Source organism: Acartia tonsa, chromosome 10 (assembly GCF_053477335.1).
Source record: "Acartia tonsa isolate MP-2025a chromosome 10, ASM5347733v1, whole genome shotgun sequence".
Classification (NCBI taxonomy): domain Eukaryota; kingdom Metazoa; phylum Arthropoda; class Copepoda; order Calanoida; family Acartiidae; genus Acartia; species Acartia tonsa.
In genome coordinates this window covers 5,410,745-5,428,342 of record NC_137269.1, presented here as the reverse complement: position 1 = coordinate 5,428,342, position 17,598 = coordinate 5,410,745, and the positions used below count along the sequence as shown (strand labels likewise).

Below are 17,598 nucleotides of genomic sequence, written 5' to 3'. Positions count from 1 at the left end.
TATATCAAAGTTTTTGCTTATGAAAGAGAAAGAATATTTGATCCATAACTTTTAGCAAAAATATTAGTGTTAAAAATGGCGTAGAAACTATATAACTAAATAATTTCTCCGTAGCTGAACAAAGTGTCTAAAAAAATCAGCCTTGCGACGTCATAACAATGAGGGATTATCCATCTCTTTTTTTAGGGGTTTTCTTTTCCACTTCTCCTCTCATAAATGTAGGTTTTCCCCCTTCCCCTTTCTACGAAGAAAACAGTTTAGAAGTGGTAATAACCCACCCGTGTAAATTTTAACCTCAATTAATTTTTTTGAGGGATGAATTGGGCTCCATTTTAACCCCCTAATTTATAAAAACACTCCAAATAGATATACTTTAAAGCCCCCCCCCCCCCCAAACATAACCTTGGACGTCCTTAAGTAATCCAAAAAGCGTTCTTTTTCTAAAAAAAACCGCTTTTATTTTCATAATTTTTACTGTAGAGTTGATAGCTTTTTGTTTTTAAGATATTTATGAATAAAATCCTTCAAATCAGTAACATAAATCTATGAAACACAAAAAAGAAAATTCCATATAAATTTCACAATATTGCTAAAACAGCATTTTATTAATTTTTGTTAATTTTTCCTTATTTTATATTCAGGTATTTATTAATAAACAAGGATGACAACATCCATAAAAGCGAAGCACTGAAACGGTAGGACAAACGGACACTAACACTTGTATAGTGTCAGAACTGAATATTCAGAATATAAATGTCGAAGCAAAATTGTAAGTAAAATTGTTGAAAAACTGCTTGATACAGAATAATGTTTATGGACATACTTACATTTTTAGGACTTGATTATAGAGTTGCTTCGCTTATAATATTGTACTTTGTTGTCCCAGGAATCAGTATACCAAAAATCAGACCAATCGGATAATTAGGTCACATACAAATTTGTTGTTAAAAATGTAAAAAAATCAACATGTTTAAAATGGACGGACGGACGGACGGACGGAAGGACGTACGGACGGACCGACCCTAATTGTAGAAAAGCTTCGCTTTTAAAAATGTTATTAAATTTTTAACTAAACATTCTATACATAAAATTTTAAATGATATTTTTATCGACGAAACTTTTGACTGAAATAAATATCATTTAGTCTGAATGGTAAAAATTACTTAAGTTATATCGACACCCATATTTATTATATTGTCAATATAAAAGATGTTTTTCGTTAATATGCTAGCAATGGTCACTCGTTGGGGATGTCCCAACCCCCAATAAAATAGCCTAAAACCACCACAGGACCAGTGGGTATATTCCCTGAAGAGTAGAATCCGATCGGTTCAGTGGTTACCGAGATCTCAAGGAACGGACGGACAGACAGACGGACAAAAAAATTGTTAGTCGGTGCTTTTAGTAAGAAGTAGATGTAAAATAATCCATAGAATTCAGATATGCAATCGGTTGTTTGTAGACCTCTTATTTTTAAAGTAATTTAAGTTTTTAAAAAATATGTTGCTTTTAAAGTACTAAAACGCAACAAAAAAATAGAAAATTGCAATTAGGAACAAAAATAGTAAGATCTTTAATTTGACACCTCACTTTTTGAATTATGTTGAGTAAGTATTTCAAAAAAAAAATTTTTGTTGAACCCCGGTGAATCAAAACTTTGTATGGGTTAAAAAAATCACAAAAGTTAGGACACGTTCTTTGCATATATGTTATCCGTACCCATACGTATTTTGAAGTACAATAAATTCATATAAACTTTTAAAATATTCTCCAATTTTGACACTTAACTTAGTTGACAGTAAAACAACTTTCTTTGCATTTCAATAAATGTTTCAAAATGTGATTTCCAAAAATCAAATTGCAAATTTCATTCTCTAAAAATAATTTCTATTTGAAAAAAAATATTTATTTTAACTATTTATTAATTGAAATAGAAATAATTTTAATTGTTTAAGTTTAACTTAAAAAAGGACGCCCGTTAAACGAGCTCTTATAAAATGTCGCACTTAATTTTCGCGCCGCAAGAAATACGTTAACTATAACCATTACAGTTGGCCATGAGGCATTAACTACAGACAACTGTTAGAGTATTATCCATGTACCAACTGAAGATAGTTAGATACACGCACAATACGAGCTGAGATAGAAAGATATATGGTTAGGTACGGGGATGGATGGGAAGGAAAGAAGGGGGAAAATCTCACACAGATGGACGCCACACGTTAAGATGCAAAATCTCCGAGAGAAAATGCGGGTTTCAAAGTCAATTGCTGATAAACTATAACAGTAATATACCAGCTTATAAAGGCCACGAACTCTAATGTGCATAGTGTATAACAAATAGTTTTAGAAATTGTGCTAAGATCTGAGAATTTTCTCCTCTCACAAAATCTCTCTCTATCTTTTATAATGTATTACTATGAGAATTAATATACTTTTAATGGACTTTATAATATTACCAAAACCTGTTTTTTTGTATGTTTGATAATAGTTATGAAGGTGACCAGCTCAGCTCTGTTAATCATTCCCTCCCCCTTATATTGTGAGGGGGGGGGGGGTAAAATAAGTGGTTTTAGGATTTTTGTTGTTTGTTTGGGGTGAAGGAGGGGAGGGGGGGGGGGGTAATCAAATGTACTTTTTAGAATTATCTATAATACAAAGTAGAATGATGTCTGTCCGTCCGTCCGTCTGTCTGTCCGTCTGAAGCTTATGTTCTCGGTAACCACTGAACCAATCGGATTCTACTCTTCAGGGTATATACCTATTGGTCCTGCGGTGGTTTTAAGCTATTTTCTTGGGGGGTGGGACACCCCCAACCCCCAAAAAAACAAAAAAAATCCCCCCCCATTTTTTCTTTTCTTTTTTTTTTTACAAATTTTACGAATTTTATGAATTTTACGAATTTTACGAATTTTACGAATTTTACGAATTTTACGAATTTTACGAAATTTACGAATTTTACGAATTTTACGAATTTCGCGAATTTAGACTTTTACAAATTTTACGAATTTTACGAAATTTACGAATTTTACGAATTTCGCGAATTTAATCGCAAAATGTTTTCCTGCTGGGTAGGTGCGAAAATTTGTGATCCGTTCTGCTGGGTAAGTAATAGAAGATGTAATTATACCTCTTGTGGCAAAGCCCCTAGAGGCTAGGGGCGAAGCCACTAGTATGTTATAAAATATTAGGATATCACATGTTTTTTTTATGATTTATAGAAAAATTTGTACAAAAATAATTTTGGTATTGCAGCTACTCTAAAGCCAGGAATAAGGTATAGCCAAACCAACAAGCAAATTAAATATTTCAACATAGTTGCTTAAAATCTGTTTTTGGTAAGATACAATTGTTTGCACTAAACTAGTTCTGGCTGATTTAGGGGGTTGAACGTATTTTTGTAAAGCAGAAATATGAATTCTTGATATTGGCTAGTTTTCTATAAGTACATATCTATTTATCTATTTCTCAATAAATCAATTTTCCTCCCCCGCCATTACTATCTAAAAGAAAGAAGTAAATATATAATAATTTAAATGATATTTAAAAGAGTTTTTCAATTATATTTTTTTTCACATTATCATCACCAAAGGGTTAATATGATTAGAATTTTAGTTTAAATATTTGAACACACAAAGGAAGTGTTGCCACAATCAAATTCTTTTAAAATAGAGTTTTCTTAAATTTACTATATTATGAACGCATATTTTTTGTTTATCAAATGAAGATTAAATACTTCAATGTAATTCAAATATCAACTTGAGTAAAAAACTTATTTCATTCTATAAACAAAAAGAATAAAGGTTTTATCGCTTTGGTCAATGAGAGTTAAATTAGAATTATTGGAGCACTATGAGTCAGTCTACCATTGCACACTGGTCTGGAGGGGTCAACAATTCAATTTTTCCTACCCATCAATTTAGATAAAAGTTGACCTGCCAGTCTTTTAAGACATCCTGGGCCAAAAAAAATAAAATGTATGTTGTAAAATATTGCTTATTATTATAACACGACAGTGATCAATAGTTGTATTGCATCAAACATTTGCCTCTCTCACCTCTGATTGGTCGAAACATGGACCATGTCTCTCTTAATGGTTGAAGCTAATATAATGAGCTGTCATTGGACAATTAAAAAAAATCTCTTTCGTTAGTGTGGGCGTTAGTGTGTGTGCGTTCGTGTGTGTGTTCGCTTGCTTCATTAGACATAAACACATTTTTGTTGGAGCTTTATTAAATATTTTGTTAATTAAAAATTACAATTTGCAAGACTTTAAAGTATCAAATAGATTCTTTTAAAAAGTATGTCTTTATAATATATTAAAATTATATAGATATTTGAAAAATTTGAAATTCAGCTGGTTCAAAACCAAATTATTTTACAAAATTTTTTACTTCACATGAAATTTAGCCAATGCAATCGCCTGTAAAAACGTATTTCAGAGTCGTCTTGATTGGACACCTTCTTCCCCCCCTAAATGTCCAATAAAACCTTGAGAACAGCAAAATCAGACTTTAAAGGTCATTTTAAAGGTCTTTGATCTTCGAGGTCATATATTTTTTTCTCATAAATGGACTCCCTGACCCCTAAAACCCCCATTTTGCCGTAAAAATATAAAAAGTTGTTGCTCATATAGGTATAGAATGGATGTACTATTCCAGTTTCATATCTGTTGAAAGAAGAATGGTAGATTACAAAAATCATATCGGCCATGATGATATCATTATGAAGAAAGGGGAAAATGAAATCCTTATAGAGAACAAAACCGAAATCATATATTATACTGCTGCTTTAATAAAATTGGCTGAACCTCCTAACTGTACTATGATGAATTGTGTTTAATTTTCATTAATGCTTGATAAAATCTAGAAACATAATCTATAAATCTGCCTTAAGGAAAAAAGTTGAGATCAATCAGGCCATATTATTGGTTTTTCGTCTTGTTGCAAAATGAGTAAATGGAAATCGTTGCATTTCCATTAGAATATCTCTACACCATGAATTTTCTTCAAATATCAACAAATATACCATTGTTTATTTGAATATCTCTACACCATAAATTTTCTTCAAACTCCACAAATATACCATTGTTTATTTTTTTACCTCTCCCATTCACCTTTATTTCCAAATACTTTGTCATTTTGTATTCTTTCCCTTCACCTTTGTCCTTACAAATGCTTCTACTTTCCCTAAAGACATGTGTTTTAACCCATTCGTACCCACACGTCAATAAAACTACGTTAAAGTAGCTTCTGTTTAGAGGGCTCTAAAAACTGACAGGGATAATATATCAAAAAAATGAAATTAGATGTTGAAAGATTATTGCTATCACTTTCATTTAAGACTTTAAAAATATTAAAATAATAAAAAACTAATTAATATATAAATGTTTTATTGTAGGGCTTAATCAAAAATTGAAAATTGAGAGGGTAATGATTTTTATAGCCATAAATAAATCAAAAGATAAAGTGTTTTTACAAATTTTCTTGAATGTTGTATCTATCAATAATAAAAATTTTTAGCGTTTAAAAAAAGATGTAAAGGAATCCTAAAATTTCATGGAGAAAAAGGGGTTTTAAAAAGTTACGTAAGTATCATTACGCATGGCTTAAAATTCCCCCATTGTATTTATAGTAATAATAATATGCATAATGAATATAAACCCCCTAGAAATTATTCCCTAAAATCATGTTTGAAGATGATTTTGGCCAGGCCTTAAAAGTTTATAACTTTTAAATTGTAAAAATATATTTTGGAAATAATTTCACAGAGTGAAAAAAAAATAATCTTATTTTTTTCCTATGTCTAGTGTTAACCATTCCTTTTTAAAGTATCTAAGATGTGAAACGTGTTTTTTATTTAAACACATTATTTTCAAGTAAATTAGTAAGCATTATTGATATATCTTTCTCTTTTTAATAATTTCTTAATTTAATAAACCATTCCTAATGCCTAAAAGTGTTTAATCACTAAAGCCACTAGGAAGTAAAAATTTTACATATTGGTTTCCCAGTACTTTTTTCTATTCATAAAAACTCCATCATCAAAATTTTTAATTTAATTTAAGAATTGAACATTAATTGCAATCATTAACACATGATTTGGGAAATATAAAAGTGTTGCTCTAATAAAGTGTAAGGAGGATACATCATCCAAAGAAGCGAAGCTTAAGAAATCAGTCAGACAAGACATGCATATGAATACAAACAAAAAATATAGATTAATAACTTAGTTTTATAGGACTTCTAAATTGTACTGAAGTAAATCGATCATCGTGCCAAGTTTAAATCAATAGGACAATTCTAACATGCCTAATTTAATGGTAAAAGCTTTTGGAAACGGACGTACAGATGGATTGACAAACAAACGTAAAGACCCTAATTGAATTAAAGCTTTGCTTTTGTAAAAATGCGGGAGAGTAAAATGTCATGCTGATTGGAAAATAGGGATAAGTAATTGACCTAAATACTTAAAATTCTACTATTTTTAAAAGCAAGTAAAACAGAAATAAATTATTGTGCAAAAGTTATATCTTCCATTGAACTTTGAAATTACCTCTTTTAACTTATAATAGATTTTTCAAAGTGTAAGATTTAACAAAAAAAAATCAGTGACAAATAGGACAAGTATAAAATTTTGATTTATACATGTACACTGCAGTAACTTTTAAAATAATAACATTTATTTTGCCGGAGCTTGGCTCCCTGAAAATCAAGATAAAGCTAAGTAGTTATTATTCAAAATACATTTCCCTTTATCCCTAGATAGACAGGATGCAATGGTCAAAATGTTTTATTGCACAAACAAACTACATAAGATATCGGGGGAGGGGTGGGGAAATAAAAAAGGGTTGTAGAGATTAATTATCATGAACTTTATACTCCAGAAGAAAACAGGGAGGGGTCAGTCATATTTTATAAGCTGAAACAACAAAAGGACCGGATATGTATCATTATTGGATATATTTAAAACTTTATGACTTTATGAAGGCAAGGAGAAGATAGAGGGGTAAAATTAAGGGCGGGGCATAGTGTAGCTTATCTTTGATTGGTCAATCTAATTGGTCAGATGCACGTTAATACTTACGCGCAAGTTTTATTATTAATTTTGCGAGAAAACAATTAAAAGTACAATGTAATGCAACAATAGAAATAATAATAGAAAGATGTGATTGTGCCTTTACCACTGATATTTCAAAAAGGTTTATGTATCTTATTATTGTCTATAAGCTTAAAGCTTAAAACCATTAGGAGAAGAAATAATTTTAAAACCATTTTTTATTTGGTAATAAAATTTGTGTAACCTACTTGTTTTCTTTTAATTAAAAAAACAAACAAAGTTTTCTTATAATTGTGCACTGCATGTAAGCTACTTCATATCATCTGATAACGGGTCATGAATATCCAAACGTTAATTTATGATCGTAGTCATATTTTCTGTCATAATGGTCATAACAAGAAAATTTTTTTTGATTTGCATGCAAATCACCCATAGTAAGTAGGGTATGTTAAAAAAAGTTTTTGTTTTCAAGTATTTCTTGGGGTGGATACTAATGGGTTAATGTACGATTACATTAGAGATGGCAACTATCCCTCTATAATTTCATACTGTAAAAAACTATCTTCATAAGACCTGGAGCCTATTGCTGATAAAATTATATACCTGACTCAAGAATGAACCTCTAGTAACTCCAAGGAGGGAGGGAGGGACATTAGGATGTTATTTGGCACTAGTCTCCAAAGTATTTTAATAATATTTTTGCAATCTTTGGCATATAACAACTTTGGGATTTTTATTATATTTTGATTGGATGGTTCAAGATGAGTGTCTAAATGTTTTGACCACAAATTGTAATCTACAGAGGGATGATTTTGTGTATTGTCATTGGGAATGTAGATTAATTTATCTGCTATTGTTCTATCCCTTTAAATACCTGATTAATTCTTAACAACAAAATAACTTACAGAGTGTGCCTTCATTTCTGTATTATATCACAGTTTGATATAAGAGCACTTCTTACTTCCTTATACAAAAATATCACGCATGAACCGAAAAAGCCTAAAAACTATCCTAACTTATAAAAAATACATTAAGAAATGATGTTGTGTTGAAAAAAAATATTTTTTTCAACAATAGAAAGAGATCTTTTTATTTTTCTTATACTCATAGGTGAAGCCATGGCTGCCAACACAAGAATGTTAAAATCGTATTTTTGTTCTCATTTGAACAATTTCCAGAGTTAACATGAGTTTTATACCTTAAACTTTTCCTTTAAACTTGCTTGACAATCGTACACCTTTAAATCAACACATTTATTAATGTGTAGGAGTACAGCTAGTCAGAAGTCATTTTTACCTGGAGGTTGATTGTGAAAAAACCCATGGCCTAAAATAAATTTTTTTTTCATAAATGGAATAGTCTATAATTAAGTAAATTATGGTATCAATTCTAGATTGGAGACGTTATTCTAACTAGTTCTATAACTGATTAATCTGTTTCAATAATCTAGCTTTCTTTCTTTGAACTTATTTGTGCTTGTTTTTCTTGTTAAAATGATAAAATGATTTTACAAATAGCTGTTTAGGCCTTCCTAAACGAAGATCCAATGATTGTGATGAATATAAGCATCCATGATATGCTTCACAGCTCTATATGTTTAATATAAGGTATAGAAAATATTGCAAATCTTAAACGGCAACCATGATTTTAAATCAATTTCTTTTTAATTTTAAGGACTTCGCTTTAATGGATGTTGTCATCCTTCTTAAATACAATTTAACAATGTATTATTTTTTTAGTAGCGAAGCTACTCTATAATTTAAAATGTCTGTTAGAGACAAAAAGGGGGAAACATCATTTTCTCAGCTCCTATAAAAGATAGAAGGCAGAAACTTCTTGTAAACATTCAATCAATCTGGAGCATAATAAAGTAAAAGGATCTTTGTATGTGTGTCTGTACCGAAGGATCTCACTAACCGCTAAACCGAGCGGGTTCTCCTTAACATGGTAGCTTCTCATTGGTCCCGGGAAGGTTTATAACTATTTTCTTGGGGGGGGGGGGGGGCACCCCTAACCCCCCCAAAAAAAGAAAAATACCCCCCCCAAAAAAAAAAAATTTCTACGTCTAAAAAAATTTAAAAAGCAAATCTTTTCTATAATTAGGGTCGGTCCGTCCGTACGTCCGTAACGGATAGCTTTTTTCGTTAATTTAGGCATGATAAAATTGTCCTATCGATTTCAAATTTTGCATGGTGATTTAGAAAGCGTAGCAACTCTATAATCATCACCAAAATGTCCGTACGTCCATTTTAAACATGTTGATTTTTTTACTTTTTTAACAACAAATTTTTATGTGATCTAATCATCCTATTGATCTGATTTTTGGTATATTGATTCCTGGGACAACAAAGTATAATGTAATAAGCGAAGGAACTCTATAATCAAGTCCTAAAAATGTAAGCATGTCCATAAGCATTATCCTAAATCAAGCAGTTTTTCAACAAATTTACTTACAATTTTGCTTGACTCTTATATATTTATATTATGATTATTCAATTCTGACACTATACAAGTGTTATTGTCCGTTTGTCCTACCGTTTCAGTACTTCGCTTTTATGGATGTTGCCATCCTTGTTTTAATACTTTTTCTTAAAATCTAAAATAAGAAATTGGGTTATCAAATTCGACTCCCCCTTCCTGAAGTGACAAACTTCAGTATTTATAAGTGGATTTGTAATTTAAATAATTTAGAATGACTATTAGTCTTTACTAACCTTTATATATGGGGGAGGGGGGTTGTACACTTTCACAGTAACAGTGCGCTCTGAGGCCCATATACAAGATAGAGCTCTGAATTATAATACTATGGTTCAGCCTAGAAATATTCTGCAAAACTTTTAATTTGGCAGTTTGGCGGCTGACCACTGCACTGGTGCAATTATTCAGCTAAACTTGTAATATTGAACATGTAATCTTTTTTTTGGTTTGTTTTGGTTAATTATGAGAAAATATATCAAAAGTAACAAAAAACTGTTGAGCTGCCAGCCGCAGGCTGTGGCTATCAATAAATATTACAACAATTTTGCAGCTCAACAGTTTTTCGTTACTGTTGATATATTTTCTCATAATTAAATTTCTCATATTAAACAAAATTAGTTTTAAAGTTGCTTCGATACTATAAAGTTGTTTTTATGCATAGTGTATTTTTTTGTGTCCCATTTATGTAGGTTTAATAGGAAGGGATAGTTCATCTGCTAAGAGGTAATAAGGGAAGATTTTGCCTACCTCCCTGTATATCCTTTTCTATTTATATTACCACATATATTTAAGACTATTTGTTAAAACATTTTATCATTTTGACAAAGAAACAAGTACAAAGAAGTGCAAAGAAAGAAAGCTAGATTTTTGGAAACAGATTAATAAGGTATAGAACTAGTTAGAATAACGTCTCCAATCTAGCATTGATACATTATTTTACCCAAGTATGAACTATTCCATTTATAAAAAAAAAATTGATACTAGGCCAGGGTTTTTCCACAATCGACCTCCAGGTAAAAATCACTTGTGAAGAGCTGTTCTCCTACACATTAATAAATGTGTTGATTTAAAGGTTTCCGATTGTCAAGCAAGTTTAAAGGAAGAGATTAAGGTATTAATCATGTTTTAACTCTGAAAATTATGTGTTTTAGAACAAAATTAGTATAATAACGTCTCCAATCTAGCATTGATACATTATTTTACCCAAGTATGAACTATTCCATTTATAAAAAAAAAATTGATACTAGGCCAGGGTTTTTCCACAATCGACCTCCAGGTAAAAATCACTTGTGAAGAGCTGTTCTCCTACACATTAATAAATGTGTTGATTTAAAGGTTTCCGATTGTCAAGCAAGTTTAAAGGAAGAGATTAAGGTATTAATCATGTTTTAACTCTGAAAATTATGTGTTTTAGAACAAAATTAGTATATCCTCTTCAATGTGTTAAAGTTGATGGCGTTGCTAAAGTCAAAATGAAAAAAAATAAATTTGTATTATTTAAGGACTAAAAAACTTTTCTTTGATACACTATCAGTTGTTTATGCATGTTTAACAATTTAGGATGGTTTTTAGGCTTTAAAAAATATTTCGTGAGTTTGACCATATTTCAGATATTTCCAAAAAAGCAAAACTCTTGAATTAAACGTTAGGATAAACAAATATCAACACTTGTAGAGTGTCATAACTTGATAAGCAAAATATTAATCCTTAACGGTCGGGAGGGGGGGGGGCGTTGAACACCCCCCCCCCCCTTCCGTTATTTCTATCTCATTTTCTGTGTGTAAAAGATAAAGAGCCCAAACTGCATGACTTTTTAAGTATGGGTATGACACATAACTGAGAGTTGGAATTTTTTGAATATCTCCATCCTAGCGGGCACAGGATGCCAGCAAACCTGGCAGAGTAATCCAGGTAAAGAGCAAAAATATTTTTTTTTACTTAAACAAAGCATTTTATCCTACAAAAATACTAAAATATCCTCTAGTAGAACATCCTCATATGAAATACAGGTGTTCAAGTCAATTTTAGGTTCCAGGTATGATCCTGCAGGTCTCCAGAAATCTTTAAAATACTCCTGTGGCCGCAATTCTTGACTTAGACACGTCAAATTTTAAACTTAAGCTTTTATCACATGTCTACATAACGTATTAAAATTTCATAAAGTGTGCAGAGGGTTTTTCGACTTTGTTAATATTGACTGTATTGGGGGGTGGGGGGAGGATTATATTAGAGGGGTGAAGATTCGTGTAATGGGGGGTGTATCCACCCCCTACACGCCCCTTCTGCACACCATTGGTTTAACACATTTCTTATCATATTTTATTGTCTCTAAAAGTACTAAAAGAAAAAAGTTGTTAAAACTTTTTACGTGTAAAGTGTCTCTATATAGTTGTTTAATTCCCTTATTATCTATAATACAAAGTAGAATGATGTCTGTCTGTCTGTCCGTACGTCCGTCCCTTAAGATCTCGGTAACCACTGAACCGATTGGATTCTACTCTTCAGGGAATATACCTACTGGTCCTGTGGTGGTTTAGGCTATTTTCTTGGAGGGTAGGACACCCCCAACCCCCCCAAAAACAAAAAATTCCCCCCCATTTTTTTAAAAATTTTATTTGTAGAAGATTTCCTTGGTCCTTTTACATACCTCGCCAACATTTTTTTTATCACCTCTTGGGGCAAAGCCCCTAGAGGCTAGGGGCGAAGCCGCTAGTATACTATATACTAGGGGCACTTGAGGAGAGAAGAGTTTTATTTGAAACCCTCCCCCAAAATAGTTAAGTTTTCCCAGGACCTATGACAAGCTTTCTTTAAAGGAGAACCATATCGTTCCAACAGTTAGCGATATATTCCGGTACATTACTTACTTTATTATAAAGATTATTTTTTTCTATTTTCTTTCTTTCTTTTCTAACACTATTCTTCTCTTTATCAAATCTTTCTAACTTTCATTTTTTGTTCAATATTATTGTTATTATATTCTTGTGTTTTCTCGTTGCCTTTGCATCTTTATCACCTTGTCTACTTTAATTTTCAACTTTTCTTTTACTCCTTTCTTTTTCGATCAGCAAAGGTTATTCTTTTTTTCACTTTATTAGGTACGAGTGGCTTAGCCCCTGGCCTCTAGGGGCTTTGCCCCAAGAGGTAATTAAAAAAATAACTCTGGTGCTGCGACCCCACATTTTAAATTAACTGCCTTAAAAAAATGGGGGGGGGATTTTAATTTTTTGTGGGGTTGGGGGTGTCCCACGCCCCAAGAAAATAGCCTAAAACCACCACAGGATTAGTAGGTATATTCCCTTAAGAATAGAATCCGATCGGTTTAGTGGTTACCGAGATCTTAAGGGACGGACTGACAGACAGACGAACGGACAGACATAATTCTACTTGGTATTATAGATTTAGTAGTTTGTCCAGTACCAATAAAATATCGCTATATCAATAGTTAGAGGCCCCCTCACTTTACATTTTAGTTTTTAAAGAAGTTAATTTTTCGTGGGGGGGGAGGCGGGGGTGTGGGCGGAGGTATTTTACCTGGGATAATTATCTTGGAATTAAGGAGGTGTCCTATCCAAATTTAGATATAAACCTTCCCTGGACCTATAAGATTTTCTGAAGAAAAAAAATATGCATCGTATTGTAATATAGATAACGGTTTCGCCACTAGCCTCTGGGGGCTTTGCCCCAAGAGGTTTAATCAACCCATTTTATATTATTTTAAAATTAAAAGAAAAATTTTTAAAAAATGGGGGGGGGGTGTTAGTCGACCCCACTATTTTAGTTTAAAAAGAAAAAAAAATAGGGGGGATTGGGGGTGTCCCACCCACTAAGAAAAACGGTAAAAACCTTCCCGGGACCTATTAGAAGCTACCCTGTTCAGCGGTTAGCGAGATCTTTCGCTACAAACAAACAGACAGACATCGTTCTACTTTGTATTATAGATTATAAAAACAAAATCAAAACTGCAATTAATCATATAACTTTTAACTTTTTTTCTTCACATTATTATTTTTCTTATTTTAGAATTTTTTTTTGTGTTAGTCCAAATGTCGTCCTATGTATATATTTTCTTCAAACGGATAATTATATCCAAGTTTTTATGCGTTTGTTACAAAGACAAGGATGACCAACATCCACTTAAGCGAAGCTCAACAAACTACAAAGTAGAAAAATGGCAAACGCTGAGAGATAGAGGTTTAACATTGAAGCTGTTTAAAAAGGAATATGTATGTATTTTGTATAAATCTATCACAAAATTCCTTAGATAACTGCTCAGTATGGACTACTTTAAGTTTATTCATTGATAATATTGTACATAATTGTCCCAATAATCACCAAATAAACGGGAGGACATTTTAAAAATGCATAAAATTCTTGTCAAAAAAGATATAACATGCTTAAAATGGACGTGGAAACTTTCTGGTATTGATTGTTGACTTTCTATGCTCGATAAATAATACCTAAATGTGTTAAGAATCAAATAAATAATAAGATCTATCCGTTGCAGTAGTACAGACGGACCATAATTACAGAAAAGCTTTGCTTTAAATTATTAACTGTAAATTCAGAAAATGTTACATCTTGTTTTATTTTCTGCTATTCAAGATAGACGGCTGATTTTTTGGTGAAGATTCCCTACACCAACGAGCATGCAGTATGTTATTTATTTTTGTCCGTTGGTCTATCAGTAATGCAAAAAATATAAATATTTGAAATTTAAAACACGTGAGAAAGGTTTCCCGATTTTTTTCTCAATATTTTTTTTATTCTTAATTTAACAAATGCTTTTTAAATCTTCTTTTCAGTATTCCCACCAATGTTTTTTTTGTGCTTCGCTACTTATGGATGTTGTCATTCTTGTTCATATCATAATTAGTTTAGGTAATACAAAAAGCTAAAATACAGCATCATAAATAAATCTGAGCAATAACTACAAAGTACAGTGTGTTTTTTTTATGAGAACTTTTTTGAAAGCAATTTTACCCCACTTATAGTTATCAGAATTTAATGATTAATGGCTTATTTTCTTTGTTTTTTTAAGGCAATTAATAGAACAACAAAAAAATATTTCAGTTTTTATTTAAAAAGTACAGTAAAATCTAAATTTCAAAACTTAGGTGTCAACATATAAAAATGGTTTTAGCACATTTTTCTTAAAAAAATGGATTTTCTGTAGTCGACTTTGGGGGGCCAGTACTCCCTCCCTGGTTGAGATATGACCTTCAAACTTTGATATGTTCTAGTACATGTCCCTAATAGTATCTGAATACATTTTTAGCTCTGTATCTCAACTTTGAAGTGTTTAGCAGCCATTCTTGCAAAAGGTTGATTATTTGAGCATAAGAAAAATGCGCTAAAACCATTTTTAGATGTTGACACCTAAGTTTTGAATTTTAGATTTTACTGTACTTTTTAAATAAAAACTGAAATATTTTTTTGTTGTTCTATTAATTGCCTTAAAAAACGAAGAAAATAAGCCATTAATCATTAAATTCTGATAACTATAAGTGGGGCAAAATTGCTTTCAAAAAAATTCTCATAAAAAAAACACACTGTATATCTGCTTTTAGTGTGTTTGAAAAATATACTCTACAATCGGCAATTATTAATTTTTTCCTGGAAAAATTACAATGTACAGTGTTATAATCCAATAATCCTTTTTAATTCCTGGATTAAGAAATACAGGTAGAAACAATATGACCGCTATATCTATTCAATTAACATTTGGGGGAGTCAATAATTTTACCTAAAAGATTAAGGGGTTCAAAGAGAATGGGGGAATGTCTTTGTACCCCTTTATTGTTTTGTATTACAAGGATGAAAACATTCTGAAGTAGCGGGGCTTATAAACATAAAACAAGAAGAATTTTTTCAATTCAAATTCAGGCGCGTCTCTCTTTTGGACTCTGTAGTCCAGAGAATACGACCACCCTATTCCTCCATGCTGTCCTGTCCTTGGCATGTTTTTCAGCTTCTCCCCATGTTAATTCTAAATTAATGAGGTCTAGGTCATTTTTGGTCGTCCCAAGAATAATACATTTCCTTTTTGGCGTTCTGGGCTGACTAAAGCACGGACGGATGGACAATTGGAAGACTTAATATAAAGTAAAGTATAGAGAAGTTTCGCTGATAATCAAGCGCAGTTACAAACATGTATAATGATTCATTTATGAGCAAACATAAATGGGCGGAGTTATTATGTAAATCATGGAAAATTTAAAAAAAAACTTGATAAAGATTTACAAAAAAGGGTTTAACTTTAGGATAAAATAGAATGACTAATAATCCGTAATTTCATCTTTTTTTAAAAATCAGAAATGCAATGAAGCTGAAATAACAGATCTATAGTATAGATGTATATACAGATAACTACCCTCCCTCCTTTTCCAATGAACTTTTTTGTCTGCTAGCAACTAGTTTTCTGTCGCTTGGCTGTGTTAATATTCCCAACATAATTGGTTGATTTTCAAAGACCCAATTGAGAGTCGGCACAAGGCCATTGTTATAGGAAAATTATTTAACCCCATCCCCCTCTACTATTTTACTCTGTTGCTGAAATAAAATTTTCCAAATATATTTTTTAAAAGGCGGGGAAATTTTGATTACAAATAAAATCAACTCCACCCCTTTTTCAAATATTACATAACTCCACCTTTTTTGTAAACATGAGATTTTAGAGATTATATATTATAACCGCTAAACAAAATCATATAAAATAGGGGAAATATTGAACATTTATTCAGTCATTGCTAACACTTAGTAAGATAAAGAAAGAAAGATGTATATCTGGCGTCTCATTGTTGCTCTTTTCCTGGCTCTCTTTGTGGCAGTGGTAAGTTTAGTTTCATTTATTCTTACGAAACCAATTAAACTCCGGTTGATTAGAACCGGCTCTCATCCATGCGAAATAATTATGTCTAGCATCGTTTTTTATCCAGTTTTCTACGAATATAAAAATGTACAATTATAAGATTAAAACCAGTTTTTTTAGCCCGTTCCTTCGGCATCGTATCGAATTTTATGCATCAAAATATTGTGGTTTTGGTAATATTACTTTTTTTAAAGGCATCTAAGCTGCAAATTTAAGCCCGTTTCTTTGCTTTGATTTAAATAGGGATTGCAATCTTTGGGTCAGGTTTAGAATATCAGTTAATTTTAGAATTGTGATTGATTAAAAAAGGTTAATTTCCCTGAGGCTTAATTTTGATTTAATTGAAAGAACAAAATGTCGTCTTTCAAGAACAAACCATCCAACATCATAGATATTGCTAAATTGGTAGAAAATCCGAGATCTAATGATACATTGCCCGATACATTGTGCATCCCCAATGACGATAAATTACTCCTTATGTAGATCACAATCATTTGTTGAAACGTTTGAACACTCAATTGATGATCAAACCAATCAGAATTCACTTACAGTCCTCATCGTTTTAAGCCAACAAATAAGGAAACGAGATTATAAAACTTTGGGGACTAGTGTAATAAACAGTCCATTGTCCCCTATCTCTTTCCGTAGAAAATAGTTGGTTGTGAAACAATTGAATTTTATCAAATTTAATCATCTTACTTTTCCAGGAGGCTGCGCCCCAACATGCCAGCCGCCATGGGCCGCCCCGTGCGAGACCACCCACCCGCTCAGGACCCAGCTGCCGCGGACCCGCAAATAAAAGGACTAGAGGCCGCAGGGACGCGGAGACCGATTGCGAAACTGATGATGAGAGCTAAATTAATTTAAAAGCTATATATAAAAATACAATATAATAAAAATATAAATTTTCCGTAGCACAAATAAATTCTATATTTATATATTTTCTTGTTTCGTTTAAAATAAATTATATATAAATGCTTTATCTTTAATTCATTCTAAATTTTACTGTCAGCCGTTTAAACGTAAGAAGTAGCCTTCTAGTTAACAAGAAAATATTATTTATTGATAACCGACTTGATCACATTTTTTTCCACTTATATTTGCACTATCTTTATATCAAATAGGTATGTATCATGATTGTATTATACCATTTTTTCTTAATACAAAAAAGAAAAAAATATCATGACCTA

General features: G+C 31.6%; 1 protein-coding gene and 1 long non-coding RNA gene across 2 annotated transcripts in view; one reads left to right on the top strand and one right to left on the bottom strand.

Moving 5' to 3' along the window:
• LOC145329247 (mitochondrial glycine transporter A-like) overlaps window positions 1-17,598 on the bottom strand; it is a 402,442-nt gene that overhangs the window by 200,339 nt on the left and 184,505 nt on the right. The window lies entirely within an intron of this gene.
• LOC145330477 (uncharacterized) lies at window positions 16,272-17,385 on the top strand. Its single transcript, XR_013883412.1, has 2 exons — window positions 16,272-16,369; window positions 17,116-17,385. It is a non-coding gene; the product is annotated as an uncharacterized LOC145330477 (long non-coding RNA).